The 17,710-nt window shown below is 37.9% G+C and overlaps 1 protein-coding gene across 2 annotated transcripts in view; it reads right to left on the reverse strand.

Annotated features, from left to right (window-relative positions):
* The window catches only part of LOC129359376 (endothelin-converting enzyme-like 1), a 55,777-nt gene extending 48,062 nt beyond the window's left edge, over positions 1-7,715 (reverse strand). For both annotated transcript variants that reach the window (XM_055028957.1, XM_055028956.1), the window contains exon 1: positions 7,564-7,715. The gene's annotated coding sequence lies outside the window, so the exon portion shown is untranslated. The remainder of the gene's footprint in view (positions 1-7,563) is intronic.
* Positions 7,716-17,710: the final 9,995 nt, after the last annotated feature.

A 17,710-nucleotide genomic window follows, 5' to 3' on the forward strand; every position in this document is an offset into this window, starting at 1 on the left:
CCCATGGGGTGAAAAATTCATAAAAAGCTGAATATTCCTGTGTACGAGTGGGGACCGGCCTCTCAGTCCCTCTGAGTGAGGACCGGAATCCGAGAAGGAATCGTATTTCGAGTCAGGACCGGCCTCCGAGTCCCTCTGAGTCAGGACAGGCCTCCAAGTTGGGAAAGGCTTCCAAGTCTGGAAAGGCCTTCAAATGGGGATGGCATTCAAGGCCCTCTTAGTCGGGACCGGCCCACGACTTCTGACCGGGCTCCTATTCGGGACTGGCCTCTGACTCGGGACTGGCCTCTGAGACGGGACCGTCCTCCGAGTCCCTCTACATCGAGGCCAGCGTCTGAGTCTCTCCGAGTCAGGACCGTCTTCCACAGGATGGAGCGGTATCCCCTGTCTGCATGGTTTCTTATGTGAATTGGTTCTCTTAGCCAAGTGGAGATAGAGATTTAATTCAAAATATCTCTAATGTGTTGATTGATTGTACTTCAGCTAAGTAACTAATTGTTTTTCAATACTTTGTGATCTCTATGACTTAAATTTATGTTAGTTAAGTAAAAAGCAAGTATCTGAATTTTCTTCTGTTGGTCAGATCTTGCCAAAGCGCAACGGAAACCTTTTCTTTGATTCAGAGTCAATTTTAAGGGCCATCCCTAGAAAAACAGCCCAACCAACAACCATCTCCTTTAATCTAATCTCTAAAAGAAAAAAACATATTTCCAGTGTATGCCACTGAATATTCTGGGTAGGGAGATAATAGTTTTTGGTTTACTCTTCACTTCTCCATCCTAAGTCCTAATTGAATTTTATGCCGTCATATTTCAAGAATCTCAGTGTAAATTAGTCGACAACAGATATTTTCTAATACATTTACTTGCAAGATATTCCAAATCAATGATTTCTTTTATTTCTCCTGCTGTTTCAGTCAACGTAAAAAGGTTTACAATTTTTCTTAGGTTTGCTTAGAATTACAAGTAATTCCAAGAAAATATTTCCAGGCACTTCCAACAATTAAAATGTCTTTGCAGATTGTTTGCAAAATTAAATATATTTGCAAAACTTACACACTAAAAATATTATATTTGTATCACATTTCTCATAGGTTGCTCTGCAAAATCTCTTGTGTAGAATTGTGCAAAAAGTGAGATCCTGACTTTGGGCATAGTTCTGCAAATCTAGTGAGGCGTTTCCCTACTTGCACAAAAGTAGTAGGTAATTCTTGTAATTGCAAATACATTTTTCCCTCATTCATAACCCAGCCTTCATCAGTTCAAAAATCAAAATTTCTTATTGAGAGAGCTCATACAGTGTGTAAAAGAGGCTAGGAATCATGCAAACGAGTAGAATTTATTAGGTCTCAGCTACACTACACAAATATTTGCAAACGTTAAATGCAAAATTTACGTTCTTTATGTAATTCATACTTTTCTCTTTTCAGATTTTCTTCTCTCTTTTGATGTATTATTAAGCTTACTTGTGAAAGACTAAAATCCAACAAAAGAAATTGAGTCTGTCCCACAGAAGACAGTGTTCAAAGAATGACCTATTAGATTAAATTAATAATCACAAACAAGCGGAAATGTTTTCTTCCTCTGGCACCTAAGCTAATTAAGACTTAAGGAGTTTAAAATTTTAAAGCATTTTGAAACAGGGGATTAAAAAAATGGACAAATAGTTTTCAATATCTTCATTAGAAACAGACGTTTTGGGATAGCTGAGGTTAGTGGAAAGTGCTGGATGATGCATTATGTTAATCAACTGTTGAAGAAAGTGTGTGTGTCTTAGTGTGTGGAAACCCACTTGCTGAAAGCTGTGAAGGCAGTTTGTAAAAATTGATCCCTGTTATCACCTCTGAGAATGTAGGTTCAGCTCTGATTTGTTTTACAAGCTGTTGGTTGACTTTTTTAAGTGTTATATAAAGATAAGGAAAATACAACCAAGGAAAAGTGGAACCCACGTTTTTTATTCTTTGAGGGATAATAATGAACTGTATAAGATTAGTGGGTGATTATTTTAACAGCTAAATACAGGAAATAAAGATATATACTCTTACTCCAATAATAAACTTAGACTTTACTTAGCATCTTCCAACAATGCCTTGCATTAACTAAAGTGCTTTACAATAAATAAATACAAGGCACTATATACATAGTGTCTATATATAAAAATTAATTATATATAATTAAATTACTTGTCATTTTTTATTTAAAAATAAGATTGCCAATTTTACCATGTTTTATGCAAAGTGTAAATGTAGCTTTTTTCTTACTACCAACAAGGATTTGCTTTTCTGTCTTTGCTTTTGTAAATGCCTATAGCTTTTAGTTAAGAACCATGTACATGTGACTTTAAAATATGTTTATGGCTTTTTAGTACCTGAAATTACATTTTCTGATTTTCATAATCAAATAAATGATTATTTTATTTTACAGAAAATGACTTCAAACTTTTAAGAGCAAACATAAAACATCAGAAAATGCTTGCTAGGTAATAAAAGCGACACATTTCTCAGTACCACAGAGGAATCTCCCTTTCTGCCTGAGACTTCAGACACGCAAGGCTTCCCCTCTTACACTCAGGCTTCCTTCGTCTTCTATACATAGCTTGTGGAACCATGGTGACCCCTTGCTCTTTACATCATTCTAATGCTGCTCCCACTTGCAGACGAAAAGTCTAGAGCAGGGAAACTGAGTACATCAAAGTGAGAAGAATAGGAAAGAAAACTCAGTAAGATTCAAGGATACTGTGTCTGTGGAGAGTCATTATCACTCCACCCTATCATCCATCAGTCTTCTGCATTGTTACACAGACACACACACCCCATGATAATCATTCTAGGTCCAAGCAAGCAGAGCCACTCACACAGACTCCTGCCCTGTGTTCACTATAATGTGAAGAAAATTGGATTGCAATTCAAAATATGAAGTATCTCTCCATGCAACTTCCCTCCACTAGCAAATCTGGAAACACCCCTCTCTGTGTCACAACTCCTTAAGTATGATAACAAATTCTGAGATACACATGCACACAGAACAGATGATCACATGCTGGGTGGACATTTAATGTATGGCTAATGGATTGGATCTTGTGGGTACCATCGCAGTGAGAGGTTTGCATGATAAATGGCTATTTACCAAACATGACACAGTCTAAAATCTGAGAGTTATACTAATGCAACTGCACACTCACACACGCACGCCCTCTTTCTCGCTCAAGCTTGTCACATGAACCTTTAAATGCTGCACTGATACAGCACAACTGATGGACTGCTCCTTAGCAGTTGTCAAAAAGTCACCACGCATCAGTTATTATTGATATAAAATATGGCTTAGGGGATATTCAGGGGGAACAGAGATTCCGTTAACAGTACATTGACCCTCCTCCATGTATGCATACCCATTAGTATTCCATTAGCGCAATGATTTGCAAATTTTTCAGTGTTTGACCCAAAAATAAATGAGTCAAACACCATTTATTTGAGTTTAGTATAAATCCTCAACTCCTAGTAAAGGAGCTGAGTATTAAAAGAAGGAGTAGGGAAAGAACAAAACAGTAACAACAGCTAATATACAGCTTTTATCATTTGTAAGTAATTTAATTTGCATAAATACACTTGACTTGACTTTTTGACCCAAACAAACATGTCTGCACTTCCTGCAAATCTGACAAAAATATAAATAAATACACAATCTCTGTTAATTCTCATGACACCCTTTTAAAAAATATCTATATTTTAGTTCCACACGCCGAGTTGATTGGACCCAACTCACCCAGCTGTACCACAGTTTGATTTGGAGAACAAAATCACTTCTGCTCAACATGATCTCTTCAGTGTGACAGTTTACAGCCATGGAGAGAAAAGGTAGATTGAACAGAACCGGAATTAGCTTTTAGGAGTTACAACAACGCATTTCTCGCAGTCACCTTAAATCAGGTAAAATGCAGGAGAAAATCTTTCAGAGCATTGCAGGTACGGACCCGGGACCAATTTGCAGAAGAGTCACTTGCAGAAGCAGCGCTCACAGGTGTCGTTGCTCTCACCTCAGATTGGTACTAAATAGAAAATGGAAATACTGACCAAATGACAAGATTTAAATACTTTGTAAACACTGTGATAATACCACAAGTGTTAGTCAATAAAAACTGCTAATTTGGGCTCACTTTGAAGTGTTGGCATTTAACAAAAGGGCTATATCACATTTCTTTAATGAGTCTGGAACAAATGTGATTATCTCTTGTTCAAAATCTAAACAGTTTGACTAAAACCTGTACAAGCATTTTTTCAAATGTATTTTTGACATTAGAACCATTTCATAATTAGAAAATATATTTATTCTGTTATTTTTAATGTACAATGGTTGCGAATTAAAAGCTGGTGTTTATTTTAAAAATTTTATTTTATTAGCAAAAGCAACAAAAAAAGTAATCTTAACTTTATAAAAAGAAATATGAAAGTTTCATGTTGTGTATCCAAACTCTTTAATACCATTCATCATTTCATTTTTTAACAAATACACAAATTGCTCTTATGTATTTGTTAATGACAGCCAAACTCAGTATGGCTGTCATTTGATGCAACAAAAAATAGTCAATTATTGTTGCAAAGCTGAGAGCAACAAATCCATGAATTTCTTAAAGATCAGACAAAATATCTCAAGCACGCGTGGCGACTGGGGACAAAATGAAACATTTTCTTCAACTTCAACCAGAAAAAGAGGAAACTTTAAGTCAGAGAATAAATGTGTCAAATATGGATGGAAATGTTAAAAGTTATTTTAAGAGTAACAGTGCTTGTAGTTCTGAATCACATTGTATCAATTTGTACTTAATTTAGAAGCATTTGTGCAGCACCAGGTTCACATCACTGTCACACAGACTTTGATGGATGACAATTTTCAGATCATAAAGGTTACTTGTCACATAATTCAAATTCCTAAAATGAGAATATTGCTTGTTCTCGGCAAATGGAAGCTGATTATGGTTTCGCTTTGGAATCATGGGAAGCTGAGACTTTATGAGATCCGAACTGCTCCCTGTGGTCTCGTAGAATTTATTCTGATGATGAAAGTCAGTTGAGGTTAAAACTGTCTGCCAACTCCTCACAGCGGAGCCACAGATTATATGATATTAATACATTAATAATAACTCTGCCACTCGTCATCTAATTACTGGTCAGAACACATCATGCTCATGTTTTACTCCAAGCAGAAACTGCAAGTTTTCTGAGGAAAAAAAAAAGTTGCTCTCTCTTTGCTGCAGTTTGTAATGATATTTAGTGGTACCCAGAAATAAGGGCTTAGAAGCAACCATCTTCTTTTATCTTTTCTCCGCCAAGTTGCATCACCTGCAAGCCCTCTATAAATGGGTTTATTATCCCTTAATCAAAATGGTCACCGAGCTTTTCCCCGTGAGCAGTATAGCTACGACACTCGGAGGGTTCAGAGTGAAAGTCAGCCCCCTTGAGTCTTATCACCAGTCGCCAGAGGCTGCAGCAGAGCGCTGCGCTGCATTTGTATGGGCTACCCATTTGGACACACTGCTCATGAGTACTAACATTCTACTTAGAGTTGTACTCAAGCAGAACTTCCTCTGCGGAGCTGTTTAAGCATGCATGTACTGAATCTTGCACACAAGATTATTTGAAGCTTTTCTAATAGTTCAATTGTTCTCTTTTTTATTAAAACATAACAATTGTTGAAAATGATAAGTATCAGATTGTGATACTTTATTAGAAGACACAAAGTGATGATATTTTAAACGAAGATAACTTACATGAAAAATATGTGACATACCAGGGTTGACAGTAACACGACTAAAAATGTTAATGAAGTAGAGTTTATTCTTTTATTTACAATGTAGCCACTTCTGAGTCCACACTGATGCAAATCCATTTTATTGATCTATCCTTTATTTTCTGGGAAAATACACAATCTGCTTCCAATCTGAGTTACACTGTAAAAATGAATTAATTAATTTTGGAATGAATTAATTTTGGACATTAAATATTAGTCGTTAAAATTAAAATGCAGTCAATCATATCAGTTTTTAAATGTAATATTTGATAATGGTTGAATTTTCAAAACATCAGCTTGTTCATTTTGATAACAAATCTTGCCTAACCCTTAAATTAACATGTTGCCAATTAACAAGCAGAGAACAAGACTGATATGTATTTATGGGTCCCAGTATGAAGATTTGTAATAATTTAATAAACCTAAGAACTTCCAGCAGGATTGAGACAGTATTTATGTTGGAACAAGAATGTAAGCTTGAATCCACTTTAGTTGGTTTCAAAAGTGAAATTTGGTAGCTGGCTGAGCTCCTTAATCTTGAGCCAGTCAATACCAATGAACGCCGCATCTTGTCAGGGAAAAGATTTACAAGTCTCCTTGACAATAGATGACAATAGTTCATTTCTTTCAGTTTTTTAAAATGTTTTGCTCAGCTTTTTGTTTCTCTTTCAACACAGAATGCTAACCAGAAAACAAAATGAAAACAGTAGTTTATTAGAATATAATTTATGCTGCATTAGTATTTAGATATATTGTTTAAAATTGACAACACTTTTGCCATTTATTTCACCAAACTTTTTGGGTGAATGTATTTTTAATCAGTGTAGTTCGGCTGTGAACATAATTTAAAACTGAAGTTACACAGCAGCTAAAGTGAGAGCGCACACCGACTGAGGACTTTAACTCTGATGCGTCTGTTTATTCTTTGACTAGGTTGCGTATTTTAAGCATTTAGGCCTACTTAAGATTTCTTGTACCAATTAACATTTCCAACGTTTAAAATGTATGAGTTCAAACTCTGAGCGATATAAAGAGGTTTCAGTCAACTTTAAACAAGGTTGAGTATTACGCGCAGACAACCATCAATTTGTGTATTCAGAAAATCTGATCTGCTTTACAAACTCATTTTCCAGAAGTTTCTGTAGGGTATAAATATTTTAAATAAACAAAAAGGACGCATGACTCTTTTACTTGTTTCCCTTTGTTTTCCTTTGACACTTGCCTTGGCGACTGAACTGACAGCGCGTAAAGACGCACTTGGGGAAGGTGGGGGCCTGAGGATCCAACCTCATTGCAGTACAAAAGACTTTTAATATGTATTCTATCTGAATCACTACGGTTCACAAATGTTTTCCGATGATCTTGGAATTAACTCTGAAAAGACGCAACAATTCACATTGGAAACAGGTTCGCTCGCAAATTAACGCATTCAGAATATTTAAATGTGGCATTCTTAATATAGAATAAGAGCAGAACGTATGCAATATTTAGTCTAACAAATAGACTAAGTCTCCATATCAGCAGGTGACTACACTAAAACTTCGGTTGCTTGCGCATCCTAAACTGAAACCATGTGCGCAGAGACAGGAGCGGAACAGGGTACACAGTCTCCGACTTATTCACTTTATCTCTGGGCGCCTCCACTTGTTTCATCATCTTTCTCTATCATTTGAACCCCATCTGCAGTGACTCTCAGACGGCAAACCCCTAGAGGATCAGCCTCGGTGGAAACGTGAGTGTCCGCGGAGTGAAGAAAACTTATGGTACTAAAACGGCTTACCTGCGCTGAGTGAATTAAAAATCCCCGCACGGAATGTGAAACCCCCCACTTCTGCTTAGTATGGGTAAGCAGGAAGATCCAGTCCACTGAGGGTCCAGCTGGATTATCCGGGACCCTCCGGAGATCGGCACACACCAGGATCCGCGGCTCTTTCTGCGGCCGCTGCAGCGCACAGCCTCCGATGTATGAGGACAGAGGCGGAGGGAGGGAAAAAGGGAGGGAATGCTTCATTAACAAGGTGAGACACACACACGCGCGCACGCTGGCGTGCACACATGCACATCGATGAGTGCATATTTAAAGAAACTGCACCTCAGGGAGTTACAAACACAAATACACCAGTTTTTCTACATGAAATGCTAAAATTCAATTACAGTTTTCATACCTGACTAAATAAAGGATGGCCCACCATCAAACCTCTGGATAAAATCAATCCTTTCACTGATCTGCAGGTCATGACTGTTAATTTGTTATCTTAAAAACTTTATTACTCATTCCTCTATAGCTCTGGATTTATGTTTAAGGTTGTTGTCCTCCACCCCAGTCTTTATCTGCAAAATGTTTTGCAGCTTCTATCAAGGCTTATTCCAAGATATTTACATGATTTAGCACCACCCATCTCCCCGTCAATTAACCATCTTCTCTGTCCCAGCTGAAGAAAAGCATTCCTTCATTATGATCACCACTATTTTAATTATGTGTTCAGGGTAATGTTAACTGTTAGTTTGCATGTAAACCAGTAAATTAAATTTTAGTCACATCTGAGCAGAATAAATGTTTCCAAATATTTTTTGTTTCCCCTGCATGACTAATAAAGGTCCAATTGGCAGATTCTCTCATCCTTTGTTGTTGATCTCTGCAGCTCCTACAAAGAAATGATGGCTCATAGGTGCTTCTCTAATTGTCTTCTTGCTCACCCATACATTTAGCTTGACACCACTGATAGTATGCTGGCTTTTCATTTTTGGATGATGAATTGAATAGTGCTCTAGGAAATGTTTGAAGATTGGGAAATCATAAAACATTTGGGAAAGAAAATGTTTTCTGGAGAGATGAGACCAAAACAGAACTTTTTGGTATGCAAAACACTATGCAATAACATCATGCTATTAGGATGCTTTTCTTCATTAAATGTAGAGAAGAAGGTGACAGCCGATGGGAAGTTGGGTTAAGCTAAATACAAGCACAGCATCTTTTGTAGAATGGACCAAGCAATGGGCCAGTCAAAGTCTAGACCTAAATTCAACTGAAGATCTGTGGGAAGAATTGAACAAATTATTTTTGTTCAATTCTGTAAAGAGTTGAAAGAGGTATTCTGTTCTGTGGACTGAACAAAATTATAGTGCACACTATAGATTTATGTATGTAAAAATGTTAGATCCAGTAAAAGTTCACACTTCACAGTTACTATTTATGACTGTCTATAATAAAACATCCCAGAAAAATACACCATTACATGTCACGTTTATAAAATAATGGCCTAAGTAAGTTTTTGCCTAAAGTATTTATTGTTACCTTTAACATCCTTTGAAAAGAAAGAGGTGGAAATTTTTTTCCCCAAAATTATGTTTGGCAATAAAAGACTTAGGTCATTATTTTAGGAAAGTGATACACATTCTAACGTGGCAATGTACTAAAACCTTAAAGGTTACAGAATGACAACATTTTGCAACTCGCTGCAAGACTGACATTTTGCTATAAAATGATTTCCTAATTATCTTTTCTTTGGGTCCATTCTGCTGCTCTCTTCCCACCATGCAATGCGCTGATTTTCCTAACAGGAAACAATAATGTCAGGCAGACCAGGCCTGCTGGCTTGTAATTCGGCTCAGTGAAGCAGTGGATGTGGGCAGCTGTTAGCCTGCATGTAAGCAGGACACTTGGCAAAATTATGCTGCAACACATGCGGCCTACAGACCCAGAATTATAACAAGTGGCCCAGCACATGAATGAGAGAGGGAGGGAGCAATGAGGAGGAGAAGGGGAAGGCAGTGTGTGTTCTAGTCCTTCAGCTCTTTGATTTATCTGTATTTGATATTGGGATGTTATTTACACACCTGCTGCCACCGGGACAAGCAAAGAAACCTGCTCACTTCTGGCTTAATGTACACAAAACCACTTCTCAGTTAGAAATCCAGATTACCAAACAAGGATGGGATCTATTGGCTCTGGGGATTGTTAAAATAGTTAAACTAAATACCATACAAAAAGGCTGATCTGAAAAACCTCTTTATGCAAACATACCATCTTTTGATAATTATCCAAGAGTTTCAATAAAGCTCAGGACTGCAATGCTATTTCTGAGTTTCTAAAAATATTCCTTTGACCTGGTTCACTTGATTCATCAAGATCCCTAATGAAGCTGAAATCTCAGAGAGATGAGTCCAATGTAAAGACTATTGTATTTCAAGAACTTACAAAACTAAGCTAATTGATTTCAAAGGAACACACAAAGCATTGTAAACCACATTATAATACACTTGATAATACACCTGTGCTTCCTGTCCAAAGGCTAAAACAGAACTGGATAGTTAGCCTCCAGGTAGCTCTTGGGTTTAGTTTGGCTTAAGATGGATGGAGGCAGTTTGCCCAAAAGGTACAACAACTTAGATAAGATGAGAGGAGACCTGCCTGCTCAGCACCTGAGCCTCACCCAACCCTGTGTGTCCACCCCCTACATCTTCCTCTCAGACAGACTAATGGAGAACTGGGAGCGCCATTTATATTGCTTGTACCCCTACTGGGACCCTGCCCCAGCTGTCGGATAGGCCGATTCCTGGAGGAGTTAAAGCTAGATGTGTATGTCTCTCTCTCTCTCTGTGTGTGTACCATTGTAAAGCACTGTAATGGTTACATTGCTAAATTGAGATTTTCTACTAAATTTTAATCTGTCCTCCTCATCAGACACAGATTTAAATGGCAAAAAGGATGTTAAATGCTTTCTAAATTTTAAAAAGTTGGTGTATGTGCACTGGAAATATAGAGACTTAAAAAAACAAACAAACAAAAAAAACAATGTGGCAGAGAGAGAATTTGCACCTTCTCATAATCATCTCGAGTTTATCTCATCACAAATGTGCAGTGGAGAAATAAATAAAAAATCCCTGCTAGCTTTAGGGCAGCCAGAAACTGAGGATGTAAACTTTGGACTTATTTAAGTTTGCTGTGTTTGAGAATGTATATATTTTATATTTGTGTTAAAGTTTAGGCCATTACCCATTACTCTATTCAAGCCAGAACACACTGACTGTGCAGGTGTTTTCTCATTAGATGAACCAGATTGACAAGGCAGCAGGCACAAGCAGAAAAAAAGAGCAGCAAGGGCACAGACCGAGCAGCCAGGGCAAAGAAGGATGGATGGAGACAGACCGGCAGGAGCAAAACTCAGGGACGAGCCCAAGCAGGAACTGGAAGGGTTCAGCAATGAGCTGCAAAGAAAAGGAATGAGCATACCAGAGTGAGATCAGTACAGAGAATGAACAAAGTAACTGGTAGCAAAATACCATTTGTACTTATTGACCATTAAAAGGATGGGTCCTCAAATCCAATTTTAGATTTGTTCCTTCTTCAACATGCCTGCATCAAATGGCTGCCTGGCAAATAGGTATGCAGTCAACTTCTCCATAGTCATGTTAATGACCTTCTCACTTGACTTGCGTGTGGTGAAGCAGAGCCAAATATAAAAGCTGTTAGCTTTTGAGGCCAAGATTTGTGGATCCCCAGTTTATAGGTTTGGTTGATTGTTGAAGGGTGATAATCAGAAGTCAGAGGGACATAATGTCCATCTAAGCCTAAGTTTTCTCAGACAATTTTAGTGACAGACAATTTAAGGACAATGCAAAGCACTCGTTTGTATAAGCAGGCACAAGCAGATCAACAGATCAACAAGTTGAAATCAAGATGTAAACCAGAACCCAAGAAAGGTCAAAGCAATGTTTATTGAAACAATAGGAAATGCAGAAGCTGAAATAGCAGCCATCTGGTTAGACTCTATGAAGAAGAAAGGATGGTGAGTGACTGGCAGCAAACAAGCAGAATTGTGTGAATAGTGGTTTAACTGACAGGTGCTTTCCTCAGATATACAGTGACTCTGACCTTGACTGTTTTGAATCCCTGGAGGAAAGCAAAATGTCCAGGGATTGTTTCACCCACAAGACCTTATAGCGAAGGACACACTCTGTCCTGGGAATTATGTGCTCTATGTCACAAAGAGAGAAAAAAACTTTAGTAGAAGGGTAAAGTGATTCACACACTCCACTTCATTGATCTGGCCTTACCTAGAGGACATGAATGATTCAAGTGCTTTTGATCTTTAACTCAATGGTGGGCCAAATAATTTAGGCCAGCAATAGGCAGACATGGAAGGCAGAACAAGCCGAAATAATGATGCAATTATCAATATTCAAATACACGAAACTAATAGTACAAACATGGCAGAGGTAACGACAGGTTTGGAACCTTCTCATAAGAAAGCCATGGGACAGAACCACTCAATGATTGACAACAATCTCACTGTGAGTGAGTGTAGAGTAGGAGTTTTTATAGCCCACAGCACAGGTGAGAGCAATCAGTATTCCACGGCACTAAAGCAGAGGCACAGGTAAGAGCAAAGAGCTAATCAGCAGCAAAAGGAGGAGCTGTGAACAGAATGGCAACATGATTCGTGGCAGGAAACAAGGAATTTATGACAGCAGGTGTATGAACAGTGTCAATGAAATGTCAAGTTAGACCAATGAGACACTTTTAATTGTTTCAGAATAAACTCTACAGCTGCAGTAAATCAGCTACTGTATAAATATAGTAATTTCTATGTTCTGTAAGTCACAAATTCATATTAAAGAAATTTATGGAAAAGAAATCACATTCCTACCAAAAGCCAGAGGAACGTATAAACCGGTCACTCTCTGTTGAATGGAATTGCTGCCACGTTCCAGCCTGTGTGTTCCTAGTTAATACATGTTTATACACACCTCAGATTTTTGGCAGGAATGTGAAGCCATACAAATTATTTAATCTTAATTCCATTTCCAATTGAAGTAAAAGGCTGGGAAGCTTTGACAACACTTATGTGTAGGTTTATGAGCGAAAGAGTGTTTATGCAGAACAATACATTCCTAAACTCAATAAATAAACTATCTGCCAGCCATGCTATTGAAGATTTTCTGCTTTGACTGAGGGTCATTGTCCTGTTTTATGATCCATTTTCTGCCACGCTTCTGCAGCCTTGCTGATAATTTTACATTTGACACAGGAATTGACTCTGTAATCCCCAAATTATCAGCCCTCCACCACTAGGGCTGAAAATAGGTATATTAGCGCTGATGTGCTCTGTATGTTTTTCTCCAAAAATGGTGCAGAACACAGTGGGCCAATAGCCTCATTTTGGTCTGACATATACTGAAAATAATGTTTGAGAGGTATTGCGATTCAGTGAATAGTAACTGAAAATCCAAGCCACATACTTTTTCCAAGTACTAATGTCAACTGGTGAATATGGCTCCAAAAAAGTCACATTCATCTTCTGACTTAACATCCTTTCACTCAGTATGATAGATTGTATGGAAATTGCCATTTAACCCTGGTTGAAATCAATGGCAGGCAACAGTTGCATTTCTCATGATAATACTAATGTCTTTCCATCTTGGCATAGAAAAACGTCTTCAAGCATTAAATAAGCAAACTGCTAAAACTCCTGACTTTTTAGAGGTTGTCACATTTACTGATAATGCAGGTTATTAATCAAGTCCATTTGATAATTTTCCTTATTATGGAATCAGCAAGAGCACCTTACTCCTAACCATGCCTGCATCCTGCTGCACAGGGGAGCATGGATCGTGCAAAAAAGATTAAAATCTGATCGAAACTTCCAAAAGAGGTGAAGTTTTAAAGAAATGGGACTGTATAACTTCTATATGCTTAAAACATGGACTGCTTATGTCCAGTTCCATTCAAATGAAACAACCAATTAATATTACTTTAAATAGCCATATGCTTTTCCATCTTATGTATGTGCCAGACAGCATACAGAGAAAATCTCTGAAATGTAAATAAACCCTAAAGAAGATGGACAAGATCTTGGCTTTCAATTTTCTTCTGTCCAACTACCTTCTTCCTGACTTCTTTGTTTTGTGCATATCATTATTTTACTCATCTGTTCTTGTTTAGTTTTCCTTTACTTTAGGTCCAGATTTAAATTGAGCAGCCAGGGACAGCATTTGTAAATAATATCTTCTGCTGAGCATGTAGAAACCAGATTTCCAGAGGAATATAAATTTGTGAGATTTACAGTCACCTCTAAAAGAATTCATACCCCTGGAACATTTTTCACAACAACCACAACCTTCAATCTGCTGTAATGGGGACTTAATATTATTAGTTAGAAAAGCAGACCCTAAATGACTCTGGAGGGTTGGCAAATATAAGTTGTGGATTTAAATGTTAAGTTTAGGTAAGATTTGTAAAAAGAAAGCCCTTGTTGAAAGAAAGCTGAATGGAGTGTTATTTGCAGTTTACCAGAAGCAGTGTGGGAAATACAACAAACTTTGATCAAAAGAGATTTAAGTAGTAGATATAAACTCCACTCTTTTCAAATTTCTGAAACAGTTTGAAAACCATTTCTCATATTTTTTACTTTATAGTAATGTCTTAATTTCTGTTGATCTGCTACATAAAATTCCAACTAAATACACATGTGTTTGTGTCTTTCAGTGTGATAAAATACACAAAAGTTCAAGAAGCATGTCAAAATATTCAGCTTCCTTCTGATAGGAAAAGAAAAATTGACAAATTTGTTTCCAGCAAACTAAGTTAATCCCCTCAATGGTCCCTGAAAACATCTTGAGCTGCAATTAAGCAGAGAGACCATAAACAAGGTGAAAGTCACAAAGTCAGATAATTAGAACTTTTTTTTTTGAGAAAGGCTTGGGAATGCTTGACTGCTGAGGAAATGTGCCCAAAAAGTTGCTATTTCCTGCAAACACAAATGGAACAATTAAGCATTTATACTAATGAAGGAATTATAAAAAAATGCAACAAATGTTCCAGCAAACCATTTCTCCATGGAGCACTGAGTGTTTTTTGTTAGATTTGTGAACCAAGGCTTTTGTATAAAACTAATAACAATGTCCTTTCATTTGCCCCCTTCTCCATCCCTCTTCTACATCTTTTTTACTTGTTCAGTCTCAAGTGTCAAAACCCCATTACACTAATTAAGTCAACGGACCCTCAAAGAGCTCTCCTTCAAACAGCCGGAGAGAAAGGCAACATGGATAGGATAGATATGCTGAGAAAGAAGGAGATGGATGGAGAGAATTGGTGGATAAGTGAAGGAAGGAGAAACAGGAAAGTAAACTTAGCAGAAAGTCTCAAGAAGAAACTTTCAGACAAATATGAAGCCTTTTGACTTGAGGAAATAAACAAGGCATTGGCTTAGAGATGTTGCTGTAATTAATCTAAACAAATGAATGCATTTTCTACATGACTGGCAGCCTACAGAAGCCTCTGCACTTACTACAGATTACTGACGTCTCACACCTTCACAACTTCAAAGCATAAACATGAACGCAACACTTTTTGTTCTGCAGGGGTGCCGCACCTAACATTTCAACACATATTTAGATTTTTTTCTAATTGATCAACAGACAGTTGAGAATAAATGAGAAATCAAAGGGAAGTGATACTTAGATTTTCTTTTTCTTTTTTTGCAGACACAAATTTGATAAGTAAGCGTTTTCAGTCATTCTTTTTGCTCTGATACCTCAAGAGAAAATCCAGTACAACCAGTTTGAGTTCAACCCGCCACCTTTAATTGGAAATACATGGCAGCCCATCTGAGCAAACAGACTGCGCAAAGAGAACCTCACAGTTAGGCACTAACTACATTTACTCGGTTACACTTATTTAAATAACTTTTTTGGGAAAAAAGTACTTTTAGGAGTATTTTTAAACATGTATTATTTTACTTTTATTTTAGTAATTTTATTGTGAAGTATCGGGCTTCTCACTGGAATTAAATTTCTGACTGAATGAAACTTGTTTTTACCAAACATTCACCAGATACACTGCAGTTTTTGTTAAAGTTTAATAAGTTATAGATTGAAAAAAAATTATTTGGATTTTTTTGTTATTTTGTAAACATTTTTAATAATTTTCATTTTGTTCCATAAAATGCAAAAAGTTCCATATAATTTAATATTTTGGCCCATCTGATGATGCAATTTTAAAATATTACATGATTGATATTTTGATCACTTACCCAGTACTTGAGAAGCCTTTTCACCAAATTCTTTTTACTTTTAAATAAGTAATTTTATAGACGTCAGGGTCGGCATCTGCTCAGCTCTAAAGCAGTTCACTGAATGCCACAAACCAGAAGAAAAAAAGAGTCAGATTGGAACTGAAGGGGAAGTGGCACCACAGTGATTGGAAAAGGCAGAGACCTGATTAGCGGCCAGTAACCTGCACTTTCAGAGGAAAAACTCGTGAACATGTGAAAAGGACAGGTGTCAGGACCCCGTGATAAAGGGCGTGGTACAGAAGAGCTATGGACACTGAAGGGTGCAGGGGTGGAGGCATCGATAGATTAGGAGCCTCGGGAGAATCAGTGCTCAGAGATCTCCTCCTACATTATTATTCTGAGCCTGTTTGCACAAAAAAGCAACCCTCCTCTTTTTTTTCCTTTGGAGCATGATGTCATCCCTATATGGATCCTTTGGTCAGCTGCCATCATCACTTACATCTTTGTCACTGTCACCATCTGCACACACATATCCACTTAGCCTCTGAGCGACCTACATTTTAATGCACATTTGCTGCAAAGGACACAAATATATCTGTATTATTGGATGGGTGGAGCCAGCCTAGAAGGAACTGCAGTGGAGCAGGCACAGTTCAGGATCTACTGAGGCAAGAAGAGCTTTATGACTTGTTTAGGCTGACCAGCCTTACCTCTTACAGCGGTGTGGAGGAGCAGTGCATTTCTTTTTAATATAGCAGAGTGCTTCCAGAGGTGGCTTACCATATGAGGGAGGGTGGAGCCATAAATCATTTCAAATCATTATGAATTCATGGCTGAAAGTGGAATGCTCCTGGGATGTGTATGTGCGGCTTTTCTTTGGGCCCTTTTCCATCTTGAATCTGAAAACGTACGGCGTCCAAAAGGGGCCCGCAGCTGAGATTTAATTGCAGAACCGACCACCAATAGAGGTGCCGGTAGGCAAACACTGCTATACAGCCATCACTTTTTTCTTAAAAGTGCAAACCAGAGCCAATGCAGGTCTTATTACACAGCAAATATTCAGATGAGAGTGTGAGGAAGGGAACTTCATCAGTGGTGTTTGAAGGGCGGGGTAGTGCAAGTGGAAATAAGCGCTGCAGAAGCTTCCCTATCGCCTGTCAATTGATTAAAGAGGTCATTTGAAAGTCAGTCTCTATATCTCTTTCTCTGCCACCCATGTGCGACCCACCCTGCGACCCACTCCCATTCCTCTGTCCGGAATTACTACATGAGCCAATTAAAGCAAGCCTGCCAAGCGGCTCGGCGTTCTGGGCTCGTAATTTTTAACTCATTGTAATTAAAAGAGTTACAGCAGCAGCGGGAGAGAAGCAAGGATGTGAATGTGTTGGCTAATAAGGTGCTGTTTGACTGATTGACAGAGAAAAGGTGGGACAGGGGCATGAGGTGAATGAGGGCTAGGGACAAAAAAAAAGGCAAAAATTAGAGTGGAGAGAGTGATTGAAAAAGTGGTGGGGGGAGGGAGTAAGAGAAACCGTAGTGTGTCTGTGTGAAGAGGGAGGCTAACATGTCAAAAGGCCCCCAGGGAAACACTAACAAGATGAACTAATTGTGCTGGTTGTGTTCTCTTGTACAATCAATCAGTCATCCCAGAGAGGACACCAGAGCGAAATGGAGAAGATGTGAGTTTGCTTAAGACTATGCATCTTTTTTGTTGTTGTTCAGAAAACACAATGATGCAGAACAGTAGTAAGTTGCACAGTCTATCTGTGTTTACTCATGACAACTTTTCATGTTTTTATTTCAACTTTACTTTGAAAGAATCATGATCCACAATCCAGAATTTGTTATGAATGTGCTGCTTTACAACAAACTTGGAATAGTCACTTGTCTACTTTTAATTATTAGGAATAT

Source organism: Poeciliopsis prolifica, unplaced genomic scaffold, assembly GCF_027474105.1.
Source record: "Poeciliopsis prolifica strain line A6 unplaced genomic scaffold, Auburn_PproV2 SCAFFOLD004, whole genome shotgun sequence".
NCBI lineage: Eukaryota > Metazoa > Chordata > Actinopteri > Cyprinodontiformes > Poeciliidae > Poeciliopsis > Poeciliopsis prolifica.